This window comes from Mercenaria mercenaria, chromosome 12, assembly GCF_021730395.1.
Source record: "Mercenaria mercenaria strain notata chromosome 12, MADL_Memer_1, whole genome shotgun sequence".
NCBI lineage: Eukaryota > Metazoa > Mollusca > Bivalvia > Venerida > Veneridae > Mercenaria > Mercenaria mercenaria.
Genome location: NC_069372.1, coordinates 33,469,063 through 33,490,209, shown reverse-complemented (window position 1 = coordinate 33,490,209; position 21,147 = coordinate 33,469,063). Strand labels below are relative to the sequence as shown.

At 34.5% G+C, this 21,147-nt stretch overlaps 1 protein-coding gene across 2 annotated transcripts in view; it reads left to right on the top strand.

The window, feature by feature from the left end:
* LOC123535304 (protein unc-93 homolog A-like) overlaps nt 1-21,147 on the top strand; it is a 135,710-nt gene that overhangs the window by 16,313 nt on the left and 98,250 nt on the right. Inside the window, exon 1 of one of the 2 annotated variants that reach the window (XM_045317910.2) lies at nt 6,693-6,842. The exons of the other annotated variant lie outside the window; for it this stretch is intronic. The gene's annotated coding sequence lies outside the window, so the exon portion shown is untranslated. Of the gene's footprint in view, nt 1-6,692; nt 6,843-21,147 lie in introns of those variants that run through there. 2 annotated transcript variants of the gene reach the window in all.

The window sequence follows — 21,147 nt, the reverse complement described above, 5'->3', positions numbered from 1 at the left end:
GCACCCTAAATCGTGATCCACTTGAAATTTTGTCAGATGCAGTCTTTATACGGTTCGGCAGGCTTGCTTTTTATCAGCTAATCTAAGTACAAAGTGCACAAGGTGAGCTATTGTGTCCATCTTCAATAATTTGTCTGCTAACACTAATGACAAGTTTGACCCAGTCTCAATGAAACAGAATAACATCTCGGACAAGTTTGTAACTGGGTCATCTGAGCAAAAGAACAAGGTCACAATGTCAGTAGTTAACAATTTGCGACATTTACGACTGCAATGAACTTCAAGACTAATTGTGTGACGGCTAAGTATCAAGTGGTGATATGTACATACCAGTCCATTATAAATGTTCAGTGTTTTCTGTGAATGAAATCCTTTTTCATTGACTTTATTTCGGGGACAACCTGTGCCTAAATGTAAAATCGCAAGAGTCAGGTTTTCAGAGCTACCATATAAAGTCCACGCCCCTGTCAGCTTTGGAAACACATCTTGTCTTAGCCGAACAAGAAAGTCTATAGGATTCCTTCGCATTTCTCTGTTCTTCTTTTTTCTGCTCAACCAAGTGTTTCTGTACAAGGGTTTATATAGGTATTCTACTGATCAACAAAATACTTTTATTCAACCAACAAAGCATACATTTATTTCATAAAATATTTAACCCGTTGATGTCAAGTTGCATATTATCTACAACACTTGTTTCCACGGTAAAGTCTTTACATGATAATTATCTTGAGTGGCTCACCGGAATAGCTAAGACCTTGTTAAATGATAAAAATCATCCATAAAATAAAATAGACCGATATCTACAAAAACAAAAATGCAATATGATCGTTTTATAATGCTATATCAAACCAAATTTGCATTGCGTTTTATGCGCCTAGCTGTTCTAAAGGGTAAATCAGTAGTGAAATCTATACGGATATGATGTTTAAAAAAACTTGAGAACTATTTTTAAAAAGCCTGACTTCAAGTTGAATGAAATTCATCCATTTTTATAAGAAAATGTGTCTTCACATAAGGTAGATATTGTAAATCTGTTTTTACACAAAAGGATAGTTATTCTGCTTGAATATCCAGTCTATTCACCAAATCTAGCCCCATGTAACTGTGTCTGATTTCCTTGATGTAAACAATGTTTGTCAGGGCGTAGATATACATCTAGGTCAGGTATTTGTCAGCTCCTTCATAGTGGACCTATTGAAGATTATCATAATTGTTTTATATCGCAGACAGAGCGTTTGAAATTGTCTATAAAGTATAAAGGAGGGTACTTTGCTGCGAACCGTATCGTTAATAAAATTCATAAAGGTAGTTCTGTAACAACCCTCGTGTACCGTCAGGTTGCACTTAGATTATGGATAGATGTTTTGCTAAACGAAGTTTTACTTCTACCATTGATATAAGCCCAGATTTCATTTCCATGTACAGAATGTTACGTTTTCCCGCTAAGACGGAATGAAGTGCAATATCTATAGGGTAGTTTGAACAGCTGTGTCAACCAAATAGATCGGTGAAATTATAACGAATGTGACACACAAGTGTCTTGGTATGAATGTCAAGTATGATAGGCAAAGATTACGTGGATTGCGAGATATTGCATTAGTTTTAGAACAACTCTAGTAATAAACTAGACTTTTCTTCCTTTTTTAAAAGTATTTTGAAGTATTTCGGCCATACTATAGAAGAAAACATTAATGAAGTTCCCAAGTCCAGTAGACAAAATGGTAGAGAGCTCATTTTATTTACTCAGGTATTGAACTACTATACATTAGCATTCAATATTAAAACATGTTTACATTAATAGAATAGACATTATGACAAAGCATTGACCTAGCTAGATATTACATAATATCTTTCAATATGTATACTTAATATTAAGTAATTGTTATAAAAACTCTTAAGTGTAATGCAATAGGAATTCATAAATTGGAGATATTTTAAGAAAATCTGTGCTTTCATATCAAATACCTTGGTAAAGTACGACGCATACTAATTTTGATTTTAATCCTGAAATTCTAACCTGTAAAAGGTCGCCCCTGTTAAAGAGCAATTTTACGTCCAAGTATGTATTTCTAATTTTTTCGCGGAATGTTCAAATAGATATATTATTTGATTGAATACATTGCGCGTGTCACGAATTAGTTTTTAGGTCTGTGTACATGGATTTTATAACTAAAATATGATTTATAGATTTAGGTTGATATAAAATACTAATGAATAAATAAAATGTCTTCTTTGATTTAGTATAATACTGATGTTGTAATAATTATAGTATTATATTTTACAATGACATGACTTAACATAAAGATTATTATAGCATCTTCAAATGTCATGCCAACGACATGAAATAATTTTGAAAAACAGAAAAGGATTATGCATATGCCCCTACATAAATGTTTCTTCCGTAATGTTATTGCCTGTGCTGTCATTTCAATGAAAAATTAGACAAAGTATGTGCCGTTATGTAAAATGAACATGGGCGTTAAGTTCCCGAGATTTCAACGATGCTGAAAAAAACTTACTTACCCAGGGATGTGGGATGACTTTACTTGTTAGGAATGAATGCAAATAATACCTTTCCAATATAGGAAAGTTGTGCTAAAAGACAGTTAATTATTTCATTACACTTCATTGACAGACTGCGAAAACTGCCATTACGTTGCTAGGTTGCGTTTCATGCTTACAAAGTGTCTTCTTATAGAATTTTTCTGATCTATTATTTGCAATTGAATAATTGCATGACTGGTTGTAGATGCGGATTGCTAGAATATCAGGGTCTCTAGTTACTGTTTCAGAGCTAAATCTACAGAAACGCGTTTCCTGCTATAAATAATATGTTATTGTGGATAAAAAGTACTTTTTCATCAAACACAACATCGAACACAATTCAAATACCTCTGGTGTCCTTATAACGAACACATGTACTCGATTTGTACTTTCTTTAAGAGAAATGTTTTATTATTGGAAACGAACAAACACGGCAATTTTCGATAAACAAACCAGACATGACTAAAACACATATATTACTTGTAAACTAATGGACAAGTGCCGACTTGAAGTATGTACAACGGCAAAAAGAATATCAAAACATCAGAGTATTATGTATGCACGTAAGATGAAAGTAACTGTAACCCTGGTATTTGAAACTTGCACGTTTTCATTTGAATATAAGCACTTTGTCTGTCTGAAATACAAAGTTATTTTGTATAAAGGAAGTAACTTGTTTATCAGTTTCTGACATAATTTAGTATAACTGTAGACAACAATTTCGTATGCATGTGCACTCAAAATAAAAACGCTAGTTTATTTAACAACTTCGTGCATTGTTTAGTTTGAAGACGGTTCATTATATCGCATAAAATTATTTCACCAAGATTTGCAGGCACTTATAGATCAATAAAACACACAGCCAGAGAGAAAGTACCCGTACATGTATTAATAATGGATAATACGAAATAATCTAAGAGAACATCATTTGGAAGCAAAGAGTGAAACAAAAAAAACCAATAATAGCAGAGTCAGTTTGATTGAGTCCGTTCAAAAGATGTAATGTAAAGAATGAAATACCTATCACACCCACTAGCACAGACATGAAAGCAAATATTTTAATACACATTAACTTCCTAAACTAACCTCAAAGAATCAGAAATATATAACAACACTGACTCCAAACGTTTTACTGCACCTAAGACTGTTTAAGGGGAAATGGGACAGTTGTGTGATTTTTTATAAAGGCAAAGAAGGAAAATTTTTAACTAGTTGAGAGAATTTTCTCTAACTTTGCATGATCATAGAGCATCATATAAGAAACAAATTTATGTAAAAAATGGAGGTCCCGATGCTACCTTTCTGAGTTATCTGCCCCTGAATAAGAGTTTTTTTTTTTTGCTCTTTTAGGCCATTTTCAAGGGCAAATAACTCAAGATAATTGTTAGTTACACTTTAATTGATTTCAGATTAGTATTTGTTACTTTATTCCTTGCAACTGTACAAAATTTGCAGGAATTCTATGAGACGGATTTTATTCTATAGTCGCTTACGCAAACAAATAGAAAATTTCTTCCAATTATGCCCCTTTTTTTCAAGAAAAATGCAGTATTGCAGTAAATACTCATTGAAACACACCAAAAATTCTTTTTGATAGAATGGTTTAAAACTTTGCATAATGACTGGAAATGTACTAACAAAAATAATGTGAAATGAAATAAGGTATCTGTATGCTAGATTTTGAGTTATCTGCCCTTGAAAATGACCTAAAAAGCAAAATTCTCGCATTCAGGTGCAGATAACTCAAAAAGTAGCACCGAAACTCCCAGTTTTTTTCATGAATTTGTTTCTTATATGATGCTCTATGATCGTGTAAAGTTTAAGAAAATTCTCTCCGCTAGTTAAAATTTTTCTTCTTTGCCTATATAAAAAACCCACACAGCTGTGGCATTTCCCCTTAAGCGGATATATACTTTACATATTAATTGAATGTCACCGTGTTAGAAGCACTTGCACGGAATTTAGAAATATAACGTGCAAGAAAGCTTTAAACCTTGAATGAATAATATCAGTGCGCACCTGGATTGATATACCAGGTGGCACAATTCAAGATAGCAAGATAGCTTCAAGTCCAAAAACCGAACGGTCAAACAACTATTTTATAGACTAACACACAAGCCCAGGTACACCCTTTGACTGATAAATTGTAGTCTGTGTCAGCTTAACAAATAATGTATTATAACTTGAAAACTCAATACGACTAGCATTTTCTTTTACCTAATTTTGCATTACACATAAACCGCTGCTAGTCTAAAAGATAGCTAATATTTCGACATTAATAGTAATTAATATCAATCAAAATCAATGTTCAGTTTAAAATCGATCTGGGAAGCAAGTGTACATGTGTACTGGCAATTGCATAATTGATGACCTGAGTACCGCCTGGTCATGCAAAGCTCTTGCCTTTTTTTTTTTTTTGTTGTTGTTGTTGTTGTTATTGTTATTATTATCATAGAGAGTAAGAATGTCTTAACAGACTTACAAAGACAGCCAGCACTTGACGGGAAGAGAGTTTTAAAGCTTGTGAAGGAGCAATGAACTAAAAGCACCGATTACCATACATCACAGTTTTTATCAGTGACATTGTGTTTATGAACGGTTTGTACACTTCTATCATTCCTCAAACCGAGTCTCGCCCGCCCGCTTAGTTCAATAGGTAAGAGCGTTGGTCTACGGATCTCGGGGTCGCGAGTTCGATCCTCGGGCGGGGCGTATGTTCTCCGTGACTATTTGATGAACGACATTGTGTCTGATATCATTAGTCCTCCACCTCTGATTCATGTGGGGAAGTTGGCAGTTACTTGCGGAGAACAGGTTTGTACTGGTACAGAATCCAGGAACACTGGTTAGGTTAACTGCCCGCCGTTACATGACTGAAATACTGTTGAAAAACGGCGTTAAACCCAAAACAAACAAACAAACAAATCAAACCGAGTCTGCTATTATGCTGCTTGTTGTCGAACAGTTACCGCCGATATCATAATAATGATAAAGGTCATACACATGAAATGATCTTACCTCTAAATCTGTATACACGATTTATCAACGCGGAACTAATATTTTCATTGGAATATAATACAACGGGGTAAACCAAACAAATGAGCCGTGCCATGAGAAAACTAGCATAGTGGGTTTGCGACCAGCACGGATCCAGAACTGCCTGCGCATCCGCGCAGTCTGGTCAGGATCCATGCTGTTCGCTTTCAAAGCCTATTGCAATTAGAGAAACTGTTAGCGAACAGCATGGATCCTGACCAGACTGCGCGGATGCGCAGGCTGGTCTGGATCCATGCTGGTCGCAAACCCACTATGTTGGTTTTCTCATGGCGCGGCTCAAATGTGTTTCATCCATATGTCCTATATCAGTTATTCATTGTGCGTTTTGGTTTCGACTGGTCATCGTGAAATAAAAGAATTTTCATTTTAATCGATAGTATGAATTTAGACATTCCCGCCAACGTAATTTGTGATAAAAACTTAAATAAAAAACTGTATACTTTGCAGACAACCTTATGAAATTATCTAAGTGTTAATTAATTGAACAGAGTATCAACAATCAGTTCCGCAGTTACCCTTCTTGGTTTAGAAAGCGCATATTAATTCCTGATCGGCAATAATTTGTATAACTTGTAATATGTGGCCTGTTTTTGAATTTCAGTTCTCCATATTTGGGTATATATATACTGTACAATTTCGTGAATATCATTTTTGTGAAGGGAATTTGAGAAGCTACATAGAAGTGTCCTGAGATTTTTCTGAAATAATTGGCTGCTGCAAATTTTTAATATCAAAAAGAAAAGTAAAAAAAAATTAGATTTTTTTTATTTAGGGTAAAGGAAAATAAAATTATCACTATCTAATGCATATCAGCGAAACTTGTAAATAAGAAACATAGTCAATATAGTCTGGTGGTGAAAGATAAGGAGATGAAATGTGGCAATGAACATTTTGGAAATATAGACTGGGCTGAAACAATTAATGCACAATAGGTGTATGTAAATATAACCATTAAATTCATCAACTTTTTGGCCTAGTGTATTTAACGTAGTCTTGCTGATAAGTTTACAGTATCATGTATCGGATAATTCGTAGAACATGTATTTCTCGCTTTCTCTAGCAGAGAGAAAAGATGCGCTAACAGGAAACCAGCATACAGTATTGATGAAGATAAGACATTGGAACCATTCGTGTTTATAAATAAATATCATGTGTTTTAATCGTGTATTTTAACAGGAAATCAAGAACTATAATTGTTTTTGTAGATATGTAGATGTAATATAATTGGAACTGGTTTTAAGGTAAGAACTTTATTAAAATATGTAAAATATGAATGGTAAGTACTCCATACATGTGTGCACGTTCTTAATTACAAGGTCGCTTCCGATAAGAATTAGTAATGATAATTATAACAAACAAATTTACTCATTCTTTTGCTCTATGTATATGGCGCACCAATTGTCCAATAATTACGTGAACCCAGGTTCACAGTCGAAAAACTAGGATTAACGATCGATAAATCAGGTTTTTCGAACGTAAAACCAGGTTTTTGTTAATAATACTGTAAGGACCTACCCCCTGGGTAGTTGCACATCCTTATTAATCAGGATACCGATCTACTTAGTAATAACTGGTATTTGCACATCTACCCTTGATAAAGCATGCAAATACAAGTGTATGTTGCGATTAACACCAGATGCGTTGAAATATATACCTGGGACAACCACTTTGGATGCGTCGATATTTGACAATCTCTGTAGGTGCGTCAATATATATATCATATACCTTGGGAAAACCTTTTTTGGTCCTATCTAGTCAGGATATCGTACCATAATGATAACCAGTATACATACATCACCATCAGTTAAGATGAAGTGCATATATACAGGTACTCCTTTCTGGTTTACATCAATACCTTCAAATTACCACAGGAACTCGGACGAACGGTTAAAAATAGTTCTTTAATATTGCGACATCATAATAATGGTATAACGCTTACAGAACACAAAAGTACGTTCCAGAAGTTGACAGTATGGCATCGTAGAAATGATATTACACCGTAGAAATAAATACATCGTCATATATTAACAATGGAGGACCTAGGCCTATGCAATGGGATCTTCTTCAGTCAAAGCAGTTATATATAGAATCTACATCAGTACAAAGCATTGTAATATGTGAATAGAAGTAGAATTACGTAGACTAATGCATCTCTTTGGTTTTGCCATAACGTGGTAATTCAGACTAGGCATACTGCAAGGTTCGGTTTTACATGGTTTTGCATTTACTTCATAATATTGTTATTGTTGTTGTTCTTCTTCTGTAAGGCTAAAAGTGCCTATTCTATGAATTTGACTTTCTGCTCTTTAAAATAAAGTTAAGACTGCCAAATAGTGTTTCTTTTACCTTGCTAAAGAGCTTTTTATGTATTTCTTAATAGAAAATGTATTTCTGAATAGAAATGTCTCGTCTGTAAGTTTTACTTCTCAAGGTTTTACGGTTGAGAAGAAAATGCCGCCTGAACGCGGACACCCGTATTTATAGCCTTTGGAGTGCCAATGGCGACGGCTTTGACCAATGAAAATCCCGGCTTAAGACTAGGTAATGTGATACGCCCAAAGCAACATTTAACAATGAGAACAATAAAAGTTCATTACATTTCAGGCTCGAGTACTACAAGCACGACTTAAAAGAAAAGCCACATAATTATACATGATATACATTATGAAATAACATATTGACAAAAAGCCGGAGCATTACACGCTGAGTGTAGTGATACATGCAGACGAAATTTGTTACGCTAGCAATATATAGTACATACATAGTAAAATGTTAAAATTGATGTGAAATATCCGGTTTACATCAGGCTTTAAGTTATTTAAGCATAAATATGAATCCTTAAAAGTTTCATTCATAACAAAGATACATTCACGAAAAGCCGGACCCTAAAAATGTAGAAGTAGTCCAAAGTTCCGTGTCCGCCATTTTTAAATACCGTAAATGGCACAAGGCAGCATCGTCAGAAATGTTCCGATACGTCTGTAGATAGTCTGATGTGGTAAAAATCTCTTCCTAGACATAGACATAGACATAGACAACACTTTATTTCATCTCAAATCATATTACATGATGTATGAGCGAACAGTTGCTCTAAATACAATACAATTATACGTGACATGGTGTTATCAATTTCAATTCTAAAAAATGCTAGGAAATAGAATTACATTTTCACTGATTGGACTGTTTTGGGGGTAAGGGCACAGCCACATTACAGCAAATAAGTATTTTGCAGTACTACGAATGTGTCTCCAGCCCCATCCCAGTCCTACACGCAAAACAAATACCATTTTTATGATTATGATCTTTTTGGAGCATTTCGTCAGCGGGAAAGGGAAACTATAACTTTTGAAACAAACTATATTCAACTAAGGTATTTTGTTTACTAATATAGAATACACAGGTCACGTGACAATGTGTATTGACTCTATCACTGGGTCAAAGCTATTAAACGTGTGAATGACTACACATGGGCGTGTTTATCGGTGCGTTTTCGCAATTGATTGGTTCTCTTGGTAAAAATATGTGCACCGACAGTGGAAAGGTGACCTGGTATTTGTTTTGTTAGAAGTAAGGATTATAATAATATTCAATCATTCTGGATTAATAATAATACAGATAGGAGTATCATTGGATGTCTAAAGATGCATTAGTAAGTTGATTAAAAACATTATTATGTTCATTATTTTAAACATTTTGTAACAAACGCACAAAGCACATGGGCGACAATGCTGTGCTGGGTTTCAGCTGTCATTGAGAAGCTAAATGGGCACATCTTCAAAGAGTTAGTGCAGATATGTGTTTGAAAATAGCATTTCAGTCGGCATGTGCTTTGTCTGAATTAAATTACATAATTGCAATTAACAATTGTAGGATAGGTGCGAAATAACGCGGTCCTGTCCAAAGTTCCGGGAGCACGCACCCGAGGCCACGGCTAGGGATACCCAGCACGACATGAGTCTCCATGGTCCCATGGATTTCCATGTCATGCCGCATTCCCAGCCCGCCACCGGGCCCGCGCCCCGTCACCAGTGCCACTAGCGCATTACTTCGCACCTGCATAAATGATTATGTAGACAGGTAGAATACAACTTTGAGGTACCATCATAAAAGGGAACAATCGGATGTTTGCATCAAACATCAAGCATTACAATTTCAGACAAATAGTGTACATAGGCCTATTTATAAGACAAAGCTTTTTACAATACATGAGTACTTCTTCAGGATCATGTCTTGAACTTTTTAAAGAGTATTTTAATAAATTTACATACATTTCTTAACTGTTTGGAAGAGTTGTTTAGAAGTTCACTGAATTTGTACACATTCGTATTTTCATAATAATAGCGTTTCAGATAGGTTGTTCTATCTGCATGAAAATAGGTACATTTAAGTAGCAGGTGATATCCATCAGCTGTCTCCAAGCTGTCACAGCACGGGCATTTCCTTTCATTAACAGCTATACCGGCCCATCTACCCACTTCATTGGGAAAATACGTATTGCTAGTTCGAAATTTGATTAAAAGCCTACTTTCAGATTTATCTAGTTTAATCAGGTATGGTTCTAATTCTATTTCATCCTTAATTAGGGCATAATTTTTACCCTTTGATGAGTTTTGTAAAGGTGCATGCCAACTTTGAATGTTTTGATCAAGTAGTATCTTTTTAATAATATACTTAATTGATTTTGTTTCAAGTTGCTCTTGGTTTTGCCATATGTCTATTCTTCCAGTTTCAGCAAAGATATTTTTTACGTGGTTGATCCATTTAGATTTGAAATTTGATAGATTAAGCATATACCTATATAATTGGTATGAGAGTTTATCTTGGTTACCAGTAACTAGCCTATTCCAAAATCCTATCATTCTACATTTTACAGTTATATCAATTGGATACCTTCCAAACTCAGCTAAAAGCATGTACTGTGGAGTACTTTTTCTTAGATTGCACAGCTTCCTCAAAAATTCATTATGAATTTTATTAAGCATTGATAAATTTTCATAACCCCATACTTCTGATGAGTATGTTAATATTGGTAGTATCGTATGATCAAATAATTTAAGAATTAGATCAATAGGTAAATTAAGGTTATTAATTCTTTTATAGAATAAGAACATAGCTTTACGAGACGTTTGTGCGAGATTTTTTCTTGCATTTAGAAAGCTTCCAGATTTAGAAAACCATACCCCTAAATATTTATAAGAATCAACTACTTCTAGTGTAGAATTATCAATTTTGAATGAGAAGTTAGCATTATTTCTGGCACCAAAGACAATAATCTTAGTTTTATCTTTATTTACAACCAAGTTCCAGGTTTTGCAATAATCATTAAAGGCATTTTTGTAGGTCATCAGCATTATCAGAGACAAGAACTGTGTCATCTGCATAAAGTAAAACTATTATTTTTAGCCAGGTGACAAGATCGTTCTTATCTTGCATCTTTATTCCAGAGTTGCCTTTTTGATCTAAATATTCTTCGAGGTCATTTAGGAATAAGGAGAATAGTAGAGAGGATAAATTCTCCCCTTGACGTACCCCACAATTGCTGTGAAAAAATTGTGAATTAGTGTTACCATCAGAAACACAGGACTTAATGTTAGAGTACATATTTCGTATTACTCGGAAGAACTTTCCATTTACATTATACTTTATCAGCTTCCTCCACATACCTATCCTCCACACGGAATCAAATGCTCGAGAGAAATCAATGAAGCATGTAAATATTTGCTTTTTACTATGCCTTAATAATTCAATGATGGAGTTTAAAGTGAATATGTGGTCCGTAGTGGAGTAATTTGCCCTGAAACCGGCTTGGTTTTCCGAGAGGATGCTATTCTGGTCAAGGAACTTTCCCAATCTTAAATTTAGTATAGAAGTAAATAGTTTTCTAACACATGAAAGTAACGTGATTGGCCGATAATTTTCGGCGTTTAATGGATCACCTTTTTTGTATATTGGTATAATGACCCCTTCAGTCCAGCTTCTCGGTATTATACCTGTTTTAAGTATGAGGTTAAATAAAACAATATACAGAGGTAACATTTTCTCCTTAGTAGATTTGATATATTCGTTAATTATACTATCCATGCCGGGAGATTTACCATTGTTTAAATTATTTATACATTTAACAATTTCTTCCTGACTTATATATGCGTTTAATAAATTATCGTCATCACTAATGTTTAAATTATTAAGAATATCGCTGTCATCCATATCGTGGTATTGGTTATTATTAGTATCCCTAAAATAATTATACATGGAATCAAGTGATGGCATTTCAGCCCTTCTGCTTTTCGATTTTACAGTATTAAGGAACTTCCAATATTCTTTTGGTTGCTTTGTATGCATTTTCCTTAATTTATTTTGGTTATTTTTATTGTATTTATTTATATACATGTTCATTGTATTTTTATACTTTTTACATGCACTTTTTGCATGAAGTTTATTGTACTCTGATGGGTGTTTAGTACATTTTTTTCTAGCCTTGTTATAAGTTTTTCGTGCTTTGTCACACTCAGTACCATACCATGGCTTTTTGTAGTTACTTTTAAACGCTTTATTTCTTGACTTATTATCGGAGAATGTTTTTTGGGCGCTTTGTATGAATATGTCTGACAATTTAGAGGTAACATTATCGATCATGTTTTGATCTACATCATCAGGATTGCTCGCTTGCATTTGAGATACAGTTGCAGTTATATCCTCAAAACTAATATTTTCATTGAAAGTATGGGATAATGTTTGATCCCATTTTGGGTTTTTTTGGTTTACTCATGCTTGTATCATGCGTTATCTTTTGATTAATTATGAGTTTAAAGGTAATTAGTGAATGCCCATCTGACATCAAATTGTCTACATTAGTCACATTAAATTCGTACAAAAATTTATATGCAGAAATTGAAGATAACAGATAATCAATTAATGAGACATTTCGGAAGGTTAGGTTACTTGGCTTATTTCCCAGCCTTCCATTAATAATAATTACATTGTTAATTTTGCACAGGTCTATAAGTTTGTAGCAATTATTATTTATCTTCTTATCATGCGATTTTCGCTCTAATGAAATTCCACTGTTTTCCATTTTGGACCTTTGATCAAAAAAGCTTATGGTATCATTGTCAAAATGAAAAAAGTCTGACAAAAAATCGTCATTTTTAGTGTGGTCTTGCATTTCTGCCGTTTGGGCATTAAAATCGCCAGAAATATAAACATGTTCATATTCGCTACATATTGCAAAAATATCAGATTCAAACAACTCAAATTCGTCATCATTATAAAACCTAGAATGCATCGGAGGTACATATACAATACCCAAAACAATATCTGTTTCTAAATTTGTACATTGAGGTTTTAGTTTTATCCACATTATATATTCAGAATTGCTATCAATAGTATCAACATATTTGGCAACACTGTCCTTTATCAAAACACCGACCCCACCACTTTTTCTAATATATTTTTGTTTACGAGGTTTACTAAAAAAAGTATATCCGTCAATATCAATAATATCATGCTCATCCACTTTTGTTTCTGATAGTAAAAATATATCATGACTTTTAACTAAATTAACAAATTCTGGGTATAAAGAACGCCTCTTAAGGCCACAAACATTAAGAGCAGCAATGCTTAAAGTATGTAAAGTACCGTTCGATTCATTCAATGTTTTACCACTTTTGTTCATAGCAGTCTGTTGTTGACACGTCACACGGTCGCTATTCCCTCCGCTGACCTAGCCCATAGCACTGGAAGTGGAACTCGGCTTTGATTGGTCACCGGGTCCACCAGTAGCCCCGGCGGAGTTTCCCGATCTACGACCCGAGCTGGAGTGGAATTGAGCCTGCATTCGGAGCATGGACTGACTATAGTCATCCAACTCCGTCTCACTTTTGTCCGAAGAGGTGGTTTCACGGACAGAATTGTAGCCTTCCGTGCTAGAGTCCGATTGCACCGACTCAGCAGAAAGTGCCCTGAACATGTTCGAAGTGGACACCGGAGCAGTGCCCTTTGTCACGTGTTTCTGTTTGGTTATACGTTCCGCACGTGCAGTTTCTGGATTTGACGGTTCCAAGCGCGAGCCTCTCGCAGCCCGCATCACGTATTTCCTGTACGTGTCGGGGAGTAATTAATTTATTCGCTAGAAGAATCATCTGCCTGTACTAATTATGACAAGAGTTACGTATCCTAATGTAGAGTACTCTCTCACAAGGAGAAATGTCAACAACGATGACATTCTAATTTTTATGAAGAATCTTTGTAGGAAACATTCCATTTGAAGGAAAGTTACTTATGTATGACGTATATAAACACTTTAAATATTGAAAACAGTCCTTGTATTAAGTTAAATTATTCTAGTTCAGCAGTTACTTGTATGCTAAATGTTTATTTGTCACATAATTTCATGACGTTCATTTTGGTAAGGGAGAATTCCATTACAATACTATCCAATATTTACGAGTGAAAACATAGGATAACGCCTTAAATGATAGTTCACACTCGTAAACTAAGGTTCGCGGTTGTAACCCAGTTCAGAGTCGTAAACATAGGTTCACGTTCGTAAACTATGGTTTACGAACGAGAACCGCGGTTCACGAGCGTAAACAGAATAACGGCCGTAAACATAGGATAGCGACCGAAATTCGTAGTTCAAACGAGAAACCTAGTTTATCAAACGTAAACCATGGTTTACGGTCGATATATTAGGATTATAAAATCAACTATGAATTTCGGGCGAGAACATAGCTATATGTACGAGCGTGAACATACGTTTACGGACATGAATCCATGTTAGCGACCGTGAGCCTAGGTTAGTGGCCGTGAACCCAGATTCATGGTCGAAAAACTAGAATTAACGATCGATAAACTAGGTTTTACGAACTTAAAAGCATGTTAACCTATTCTTACGAGCGAAAACATAGGATAACGTCGTAAACCATAGATAACGCTCGTAAATGTAGGTTCATGTTCGTTAACCCAAGTTTACGGTCGTAAACATAGGTTCACGCTCTTGAACTCCGGTTCACGCTCGTAAACATAAGATAACGACTGAAATTCATAGTTCAATCGAGAAACCTAGTTTATCGAACGTTAACCATGGTTTACGATTGAGTGAATCTAGGTTTACGTTCGATAAACTAGGTTTCTCGAAAAAAAAATGATTTTCGGTCGTAAACATAGGTTTACAATCGTATACTATGATTCACACTCGTGAACCCAGGTTCACGCCCGTAAAAATAGCTTCACGCTTGTATAACGACCGAAATGTATAGTTCAGTCTGGAAATCTAGTTTATCGAACGTAAACATAGTTTCAAAAGCTATGGTTTAAGCCTGTTATCCTATGTTTCCGCTCGAAAATATAGGTTAGTATTTGATAATCCTAGTTTTTCGACCAAGAACGTAATTATTGGACAATTGGTTTTCCGTGAACCATAGTTCACGACGTGAACCTATGTTTACGAGCGTGAACCTATGTTTTCGAGCGTGAACTTGGGTTTATGAGCGCGGGCCATAGTTTAAGAACGTGAACGTAGGTTTGCGTTCGATAAACTAGGTTTCTCGAACAAAACTATGATTTTCGGTCGTTATCATATGCTCACGTACATGAACCTATGCTTACGGTTGTAACGGCCGTTAACATAGGTTTACGTTCGTAATTTTTTGTTTACGCTCGTGAACCCTAGTTTAGGCCCGTAAACATAGGTTCTCGCTCGCGAACTTAGGATAACGACCGAAATTCAAAGTTCAATCAAGAAACCTAGTTTATCGAACGTAAACCTGGGTTCAAGAGCGTAAACTATAGTTTACACCCGTTATCTTATGTTTTCGCTCGAAAATATGGGTTAGTGTTCGTAAAACCTGGTTTTATGTTCGAAAAACCTAGTTTATCGATCGTTAATCCTAGTTTTTCGACCGTGAATCTGGGTTCACGTAGTTATTGGACTATTAGCGTGCCATATTAGTACGTATTTAAGATAAAATATGAATTAATAAATTCCAATTTCGCTCATGGATTCCAACATATGCATCATTTCCAATACCTGTAATCGAATAAAATATGAATTAATAAATCTCAATTCTACATCAATATTATTTCCAATACATGTAATCTAAGGATTATATTATTAGGGGGTGTTTTGTCGGCAGAAAATCCTTGCTGCATCCTGCAATGAGAGAGTTAACTACGATTTTTCAATAATTTTCTTTTCGCTTTTAACTTCCAGTTTTTGCAGGGTATTTTCAGAAAGGAATACATTTTTCACGAAACTGCATTTATAAGTACAGACCGGTATGAATGAGATCTCTTTAATCATCTATCAATAACGTTATAAGAGTGTCAACATATTGTAAGAACTTTGGCAAAATAATTCCATCCGTAAGGTGAAGTATTACAGTGGGATTGGGGTGTACCATATAACCAAAAATATATTCGTAAGATAGAATACTTCAGTGCAAATGGAGTACCTAAATATATGATTTACTTCAGACATTGTAGATAATGTACATGATTGTCCAGCTATACTTTATCTGTATGTGTATAAAACAAAATATTTGATTAACGGATATATGGTACATCATAATAGTTCCATTGGTGGTGCACTGCATCGCGAATGATACAAAAAAATAAAAAAGTAGGTTTGTGCCACAGTTTGAATTTCCTATGAATAAAACTCTGTTGATTCCAGAAATAATAACGCACTGATTAAACTTAATGTTTTTCTTTGCTCATATAGATAGATAGATAGATAGATAGTAACCGTTCATATTCAATAAGAATTTTAATACCAACAAGAAACCAAAACAAGGAAATTCTTCCATGGACCATGACTTCATCAATGAGCTTATGAAGACAATTTCAAGCGCAACTATTTATAGGATTTTCTTTTAATTTTGAAAACAAATGATCCTTCCAAGATACTTACAAAAGAATGCATGTGAAGAAATGATAGTTAAAAAGTATTTTGACAGGTCGTGAAAATCAACGACAAAATTTAACAGGTAGATGATGGATCCTGACATAGCTAAATATTTGCTATGTTTCTACCTTCTTGCTTGGTTTTTCTTATAATTTTTTCCACACGACCCGCTTTATTCGACTTTAAAATTTAATCAAAGAAGACTGAATTTGTGTGTTATTATAACACACACACACACACGCACACACGCACGTACGCACACACACACACAAACACAGAGAGAGTTTGTACATGACAGTTCTTATGTCATAGAGTCAAACATACAGCGGCTCGCCGGTAAAGAAAACCACAAAAAATAGCGAACATTTTCAATGATCTTGCCTCCTACAAGTTTCTTGCATTTCTGTTAGTCAACAGACGTCACGTGGAGACAGGATATATTGCATATCTTGCAGGTATATTTATAAAAGTTTGAAGGCAAAATGCCAAATATCGTTAATGATTATTGATTGTTGAAAGCTGACAACTGTTTATACCTTACGTAATATTTCGACAATTTATGTATCGTATCTTACATGTATGACAGATACAGAGAGTATCGTTATTTATTGCCTTAACATGCTGTCAATAAGCAACATTGATTTATTATCTTACAAACACTCAGGAAGGCACTTTTGAATTTCAGTGCCACCATCTGAAATAAATATTTGTATAGACTTGTATAGACCTGTGTCCGGATAAAACTAATTTTAAATTCGGTTACACATTTTAGGAATTAATGTGGCTTAATGTAACAAATGACTTATGTTCATAAGTTATAAAAACTTGTCTGCTTGGGGCTGTTAAACATTATTTCAGTTTGTTGTTGATAAAATTTAATGTAGAAACTTTATTTGAGCGCAGCTTTTTCTGTTGAACTTTTTGTTTTTGCTCTCAAAATTAAATCCAAAGCCATATGCTGTTCATGTGTCTACTTGCAAAGTAAATCGAAGGAAATCATATGAGCCGCGCCATGGGAAAACCAACATAGTGGCTTTGCGACCAGCATTGATCCAGACCAGCCTGCGCATCCGCGCAGTCTGGTCAGGATCCATGCTGTTCGCTAACACTTTCTCTAATTGCAATAGGCTTTGAAAGCGAACAGCATAGATCCTGACGCGGAACTAATATTTTCATTGGAATATAATACAACGGGGTAAACCAAACAAATGAGCCGTGCCATGAGAAAACTAACATAGTGGGTTTGCGACCTGCACGGATTCAGAACTGCCTGCGCATCCGCGCAGTCTGGTCAGGATCCATGCTGTTCGCTTTTTAAGCCTACTGCAATTAGAGAAACCGTTAGTGAACAGCATGGATCCTGACCAGACTGCGCGGATGCTGGTCACAAAGCCACTATGTTGGTTTTCTCATGGCGCGGCTCATATCAAAAATTAATAATGAGGTTCTATCACCAGTACCATTTTCATTCAGATAATTCACAAAGTTTTAATTCAGGAAACGTGTTCTGAAACTTGGCCTTATGATCATTCAAATTAAACCAAACTAAATTCTAAAAGTTTATTTCTAAGATTTCATAATTAGGCGTTTGTTACAGTACGAGTAACAAAGACTTTTAAAAGCGACTATAATAGACCCAATTTGTTAATTCTGCTGCACATATGAGCTCATGAAATATAAAAACGTCTCTCATCTCCGGTAGAACCGGCGTAAGCTGAACTCTATTAACAAATAATATCAAATAGATATATGATCACAAGGACCAAGATATAATACCAACAATTAACAAGTTTCAATCTTTCATCAAAACATTCTTTTTTACATGCCTCTATTCATCCTCTAGTATCTATTCAAAACTCGCCAGTGATGTTTATGCCGGAGACCGTTGCAATGTTGAGCCACACTTTGTTTCTTTTCTAAGATTTTGTTTTGCTTGTTTCCTGTACGTTTACATTTGTCTACGTACATGTTTATTTTTGTATATTTTCTTGATGAACATATCCATACTTATCACATGTTTGATGTCGCAGGCATGTAATATAGCCATTAAATAAAAATGATAATACACTAGTCAAATAAGGCTTGTACGTCGACGTCGTTTATAGTATAGTAGACGTTGGTCAAATTAACGTATTTATATAGTAAAAGAAAGTAGATTGCTCGCTGTTTTAAGATGCTTGGTTGAGATCGATGTTAATTAACTTTATATACCAACAACCAGCTATGAAACGTGAATTTCAGTTTCACCTTTAAGTCAGTTGTTAACAAATAATATCATTAGACTGGTATCTTATGCTTCCACTTGGGAAAACGTTGAGGAGAATGTCAGAAACATACATACTTTTCTGATACTTGTGAAATGTGATGGCAAACCATTACATGGTTATTACGTATCTCGTAATCACTGAAAGCCGCTTTTAAATCGTTATATTAGCATCACACCTAGACTGGCATCAGTCGTTAGAGTCATTAAATGTAAAGCACTTGGCCATAAAATCATCTCTGATACCACTTTCTGATAAAATTTACAATATCTCTAGCCTCTGTCTCTAGAGATAAGCCACAGAATAAGGGAGCCACAGAAAAGTTGATATATATTTTTTTTAAAACTAAATAAAATGGGAAATGTTTAATCTCAACAGACTGTGTAAGTCTACATCACACCATGAAAGTTCGATAGAGAAGGCGTTAATAGAATTCTGTTTAGTTACAAGTAATAAAACTGCGTTGATGTCTTGTTTAATCGTGTTATATATCTTAGAGTATTTAGTTTATTACGCTAAAGTAGAATCGCGAACAATTTGTTAATACTGAACTATATTTATGACAGATTATCAATTAATAAATTATTATTTATTTTATTGGGCAGTTTCCGGTTTCTCGACAATTTTTTAACAAACTTGGAAATATATCAGATACTTCAGAATACATCGTCAAAACTATGTTAACTGGATATTTGACAGACAGTATGTAACACTTCAGCCTCTTTAAAAAAAAATTCTAATTTTTAGCAACTTCTCTTTGCATTCTCATTCAACTGTCTATCACTTAATTCTATAATATAAACAGTTCTAAGATTGATACATAAAGAAGCAGACAAGATAATCAGCTAGGGTTATTGTGACTGGCATACCTGTTAGAAGAATGTTAAAGAGAGGATTTTTTTTTAAAACGAAGGTTGTTCTTTCACACTGAATAGATTCTATGAAAAACGTGAGATTAACACCTTTATCTTAATAAGCAATATCGCCTGTTCAAAAACATTACCCAATCATAAAACTAACAAGCACCAGGAGAAAAGTTTTGATTACTTCTAAATTATTTTTCTTTTCTCAATAGATACTGGGAAAGCTGTTTGTTGATGTTGCCTACGATGTAATATTATGTAAAATGTGGCAACCGTGTCTGATTCATTACCTCTTTTGCAATTTAGTAATCTTGAGATTACATTGTTTCCAAGATTGATAAATATCTGTAGCCTCTAAGTATAATTTGTTTTATCTGAGCATTCTGTATAATTTCCTGAGCACTTGTTCTCTTTTTGGTCAGTTATGTTAAGTTTGCTCAATATGTTTGTTCATTGATTTTTTGATAAGTTAAACCAGAAAATGAATGATAGATAAAATAACCATGTGAGATAAAAGTTTTTTAAAGACAAAAATATTTCATATTCTTAGTTTGTTGTTGCTTTTAACTGAAATAAGACTTTGGTTAGGGTATAGATATACAAATGTTTAAGATGCATTAGGCGCCAATAATAAATGAACGTAACCCATGTTAAATTAGTTCTATTAGTATGGTTCATTAGCATTGAACAGAGAGCGTTTTTTTCCCCCGTTTCCTTTGTAAATCTGTTACGAAACGCTCTGTCATTCAAATTAAGATATCAGTATTTCAGAAAATTCGCATGCACTTTCCTTCAGTATCAGTGAAAGAGTTCTTTATGAAGAGGACGCGGCGCAACAGAAGTAAACATACATATTGGACTTGGTAGAGTGCACTTCCTCTTTCCCGTCTCTCTAGGTACATAAGTCGCATTTTAGGAGTGTTCAATGACACCTTTTTGTGGTAAGAAAGGGTAAAAATAAGTCACTAAAAATACAGGTTTACGAACATTTTTACAGACCAATTCCGTGATATTTGAATACATAATGTAGCCACCACATAAGAACTGATTTAAGTATAATATAGACATAAAGCTTCCATAAAAATGATTTATGCATACAAACTAGACAAATTTCATCGTATTGAAGTAGGAACGTGTGTCCATTAACGTCAACGGAATACAATAAAGTGTTATAAAAGGGACTGCCTGTATAATTCCACCATGCAAAACTAGATTAATTAAACATAGAAAAGACCGGTAACTGAAGCATTTGTATATGCATATACAATTCTGATATTTTGCTGTTACATTTACTGGCCGCCCTGCTTTATTTGTGTTTTTTCGGTTCCTGTATTTTATACTGACTACTTTAAAGCTTTAAAATTGAAAATTATCTAATTATTTACTTCTTGCTTATCTAGGATAAATAAAACGAAATGTAGTACATTTTAACTTGAATAATATACATAGCAGACTATCATATAATTATCATCTGTGTATATACCAGCCTCACTCGGGGCGTTGAATTCATGTG